General features: G+C 33.6%; 1 pseudogene; it reads right to left on the bottom strand.

The window, feature by feature from the left end:
* Nucleotides 1-565: 565 nt before the first annotated feature.
* Nucleotides 566-2,173, bottom strand: LOC115518412 (annotated as a pseudogene).
* Between the last annotated feature and the right edge of the window lie 3,234 nt (nt 2,174-5,407).

Raw genomic sequence — 5,407 nt, 5'->3', positions numbered from 1 at the left:
CTTTTGTTTTGGTATTTTGATATTTTTCCATAATTGTAAGGTTTATAACTCTTTCACAGAAAAATATTTATTTGAGTGCAAGTCAACTATTTTGCTTTCTTTTGAATTGTTTGGCCCTGAGGGTACATGGGAGTAAATTTTTGCTGGTTTGTTGTCTCCTTTATATTTAGTGTTTAACATAGTACCTGACCTAAAGAAACTACCAAATTCATATTTGTGAAGTGAAATCAAGTGATAAATCATTTGAAAGTTTTGTATTGGAAGAAGCAATGACAACCATTACTTAGTCTTTTGCTGAAAATGTAACAAATTTTCTCTTGATATATTCTGGTTTGGAGATACACTTCTGTTTAATTTGTTGTGTTTTGTTTTCGGATTTTCCTAATTTGGAGGTAAAACTAGGATTTAGATTTTTAAAAACTGTTAGCATGCCTGTTTGTGGAAGGCTCTTAAAAGACATTTGTGAGGAAGATGTTAGCAGAGCAGGATGAGTGTTTTGAACAAGGTAACTTGACTAGAAAATTTGATAAGTTTATTATATGTGTTTCTTTGGCTTCACATTCTTTTATTTCCTGGAAAATATCACAGTTCTTTTGACTGGGTTATTGAAGGCTTGTTTGATTTGCCTGTTCCTCAGCGTATAAATAAAAGGGTTCAGAACCGGAGCAATGGAGGTAGCGAACACTGTCACACCCTTGTTAATGGCCACTGATTCCTTCACTGAAGGCTTGATATCTATGAGGATGCAGCTGCCATAGGTGATGGAAACCAGTATCCAGTATTTCTGTGTGTTCATAATAGTGAAGTTTGGTCTATTTCCTCAGCATTAAAAGTGCTATTATTCTTTTTCACGTGTTTTTTAAGTTATGTGATTATTCATCCAGTTTAGATATTTTGCCTAAAATTTACATGTGTTTGGATATTATTTATTTTGTATATTGAAGAGTCACAAAGAATTTTGCCTTATATTTTCCCAAGGAATCATTTTTATTATATATTGTAATAATATTATAAAGCTACTTTCTTTTCAAAATAATTTTTAAGAAATTGATATGCAAAACTATCAAATATTTGTTTGAAAAATGAAAATACAAAAGTGGCATGAGAAGGGCTCAATGGAAGGGAGGTTAAAGAAGTGTTGAGAAAATTAATGTGACTCAAGCATATATTACTAAAAAACACGATTATGGACTTGCAAAATAAAATGTCTGTGGACATTTATTCTTATTTTTGAGATGTTTTAAAAATATTTCCTTTTACTTCGTTGAGAGCAAGGCAATTCTTTTGATTGAGTCCTTGAAGGCTTTCTTAACCTTGATTGTTTCTCAAGGTATAAATAAATGGGTTTAATGTAGGGGAAAAAGAAGAAATGAGCAGTGAAACTCCTTTATTAATGGTCATTTTTTCTTTTGCTGTAGGATTCATATAGATGAAAATGCATGTGCCATAGGTGATAGATACCACAAGGTCGAAAAGGCCTTTTTCCTTTGTTGAACAGAAGGGAATCTAAAAATTGTCTTGATGATGTAAGCATATGACAGAACTACACAAGTAAGAGTCATATTCAAGGTCAGCACAGCACAGATTATAACCGTCCATTCCACGAACCATGTATCTGAACATGAGATTTTCACTAAGGGAAATGCATCACAGGCAAAGTGATCAATCATGTTAGAGTCACAAAATTTTAGATTTAAACCCAGGCTAAGTGGTGGGATTATTACACATAAACCAGCCATTCAACAACAGATGATGAGAATCCTGCAGACCCTCTTGCTCATGATGATCACATAATGCAAGGGTTTGCATATGGCCACATAATGGTCATAGGACATGGCGGCCAGCAGAAAAAACTCTGATACTCCACAGAGGTCAGTAAAAAATACTTGGATGATACAAGCTTTATAGGTAATAATGTTGTCACCTGTTGCTATGCTATACAAATACCTGGGAATAATGGCAGATGTGAATGAGATCTCTAAGGAGAAATTTTTTAAGAAAAGTACATGGGTGTTTTAAGGTGAGGATCCACAAAAGTGAGTATGATGATTGTCAAGTTTCCACTTACACTCAGTGTGTAGGTGAGAAATAGGAAGATAAAAATCAGAACTTGCAGCTCAGGGTCATCTGTCAGTCCCAGCAGAATGAATGTTGTTATTGTACTGTTTCTCATCACTGGCTTCTGACTTCTCTCCAATCTGGATATGATATTCATAAAAATTTTCTTATAGATTATTTTAACTGTTCTAAAATATATTCAAATTTTTATATTTCTATCTCATTATAATATGAGATATAATATATCATATTATTATAATACATTAATATATAATATATTAATATATTAATTATACGAATATAATTAATATATAATATATCTAATGTAATTATATTAATATATAATTAACATATATATGTTTATAATATAACAGAAACATGTATTATATATATATATATTTATTTACATTTTATGTCTATCCTGTGCTTGGGATTTTTCCATGTGACTAAGTAGATTACTGAGGGGTGTCATTTTATGAGTAACAAAAATGTCTTTGGCTCTGAAGAATTCTTCCCTGTTCAGAATCTAAGTGACAAAATTTCACCCTCTATTGCATGTCTTTTCTTGGCTTTTTGGGTCTTTTTAAGTAAACAATGCTAATATAATGTCGGTTCACTATACAGACACTAGAGCAAACTTTGAGGGCTTTGTTCCAAAAGAAGGTTTTTGGTTTTTGGTGTGTTTTTAGGTTAAGTGTACTTAATTCTTATTAGCAATCTTACACTATGCTGATTGCCCCCCCACCACTTCCTGTTACACAGCCTACTTATTTGTTTTTCTGAATATTCATATTATGTGTACTGAATTTGTGTTACCTTTACTACTGACAAAAGTGATGACTGCCTTATCTTCCCTCCCTCATCTTCCAGTCAATGAATTATTTTATCTTCATTGATGCTACACTAGTAGGGACTCAAATGTTTCTAAATTTTTTTTTTTTTCAACGTTTATTTATTTTTGGGACAGAGAGAGACAGAGCATGAACGGGGGAGGGGCAGAGAGAGAGGGAGACACAGAATCGGAAGCAGGCTCCAGGCTCTGAGCCATCAGCCCAGAGCCGGACGCGGGGCTCGAACTCATGGACCGCGAGATCGTGACCTGGCTGAAGTCGGACGCTTAACCGACTGCGCCACCCAGGCGCCCCGGGACTCAAATGTTTCTAATATACAATCGATATCCTAAACCTTGAGGTTTTCTGATGCTGATTAATAGAAAATATTCTTCCCTTGCATATCGCGCTTATTTGTTTTATGAGTGAATTCACTTTATTGTTTAACTTGTTGTGTTCTCTTCTTACTGAGGTTGCGGGAGGATTGTTTGTGACAGAATGTTTGTGACAATTTACCTCATTCACAGTGCTTCTAATACACAGCAAAGTCCCTAACTGAGGAACATGGTTTACTCAAAAGTTAGAATCCTTTTAGGAAATACGATGGAGTGCAGAAGGAACAGTTATATCTTAACATACTTGCAGCTCACCCACCTTCCTTCCTTCTTTTCTCTGAATCTTTGAGATGATATGTACCACTGTGAAATCTTAGTGGCCCTCAAACTTTGAGCATTATTCAGTTTTCAAAATATATCTGTTTTTCCCCAAGACATTATAACATGTTTTATGACAGAAGTTAATAAACAGATTGACACTGAAGTGTGACTAACCGATTTTGTTTTTTCTCCCTTTCAAATATGTTTAAAATGAGCACAAGATTCTACAAGGAAATACTGTCATTTCAGTCATTATGGTGTTCTTTTTGGGGGGTGGGAAGAGTAATGCAAGGGCATTTATATACTTCTCTATATATGAAGACACTTTATTTTATTTTATTTTATTTTTTTTTTTTTTAAATTTTTTTTTTTCAACGTTTATTTATTTTGGGACAGAGAGAGACAGAGCATGAACGGGGGAGGGGCAGAGAGAGAGGGAGACACAGAATCGGAAACAGGCTCCAGGCTCCGAGCCATCAGCCCAGAGCCCGACGCGGGGCTCGAACTCACAGACCGCGAGATCGTGACCTGGCTGAAGTCGGACGCTTAACCGGCTGCGCCACCCAGGCGCCCCAAAGACACTTTATTTTAAATTTGAGGTTGAATATCTATCCAAAGTTACCCTAAATATTTCTTACATTGTTATATATAATTTGTTTATATATCTTATGCATACAAACCTCCAGGCAATTACATTTATCTACACAGAGGAAATTTATTCTAAAAAATGCCACCTCTTAAATATAACTTAAATACATTAAAAATATAAAAGATATCACTGAAATCCATTTTCTTTCCCAGAAGAAAATATAACCTAGATCCTACAAAGGGAAGTATAGACAAAGAAACAAACTTTATTATACTTAATCTTCTGTTAGTAAATCAGAGTTTCTGTTAGCTGTTTAACCGTAGTAATATTAAGACCACAATGTTAAAAGTGATATTTGTATAAAGGTATTTATGTCTTCACATTCACTGACATGTCTGGGAATGCATAAAAATTCCCTTGCTTACTTTCTCCAACAACTTGGACAGACTTGGTAATGGGCTCAGTGTTGTTATTAGACTCCAAATATTTTCTTACTATTTCCATCACTGAAAAGAAAATAAATTAAGGGCTAAGGAACTCCCTCCACTGGTGGAGGAGATGAATTATAAGGGCAAAGAGAAAAGCTTTTACCATGTCAAATGTGACTTCTCTTTTTAATTTGCAGAAAATTTTACTAAGTGAAAAAAATAAATGGTCCTTGGTGACCTACAGTCAAGAGTGATTAATTTTCTGACTAATGAAGTTTGGCAAAAACACAAATAACACTGGCTTCAGTGGGGACTGTCTTTGGAGATAGGAGGATGTTATAGCAGCATTTGACAAAGGTCAGGAGGACAACTGTATCATTTAAATCACACAGTTAATTTGTTTTAAACTTTCACATCCACTAAGGCATTTGGAAGTTTTTTATCCTTTATTATATGATAAAATCCTTTATTATATAAATGTTTTATTGTCATTGGCTAATTTTAATCAGATAAGCAAAAGGAAAAGTTTATACTGTACAATTATGTAAGGCTACTGCTTGCATTATAGATTTTATCCTTCCAGATATTTTTTCCAAATACCTCAACTGTATTATAAGTATTATTTATGAATGCATAAAGATTTCATCCATATCTTATAATTGTATGCAAAATGTATGCTTTTATGGTTGCACAGCAATACAAAGGTACTTAATGCCATTGATTTTTCCACTTCAAAAGACTCAAAATGGTAAATTTTATGTTATGCGTATTTTACCAAACGAATACACTTTTATATATTTACATATATTAATTTATCACATGATATATATTTGTTTTTTTCTAATC

Source organism: Lynx canadensis, chromosome B4 (assembly GCF_007474595.2).
Source record: "Lynx canadensis isolate LIC74 chromosome B4, mLynCan4.pri.v2, whole genome shotgun sequence".
Classification (NCBI taxonomy): domain Eukaryota; kingdom Metazoa; phylum Chordata; class Mammalia; order Carnivora; family Felidae; genus Lynx; species Lynx canadensis.
The sequence above is the reverse complement of the archived record's forward strand: the minus strand, read 5'-3'. Positions and strand labels throughout refer to the sequence as shown.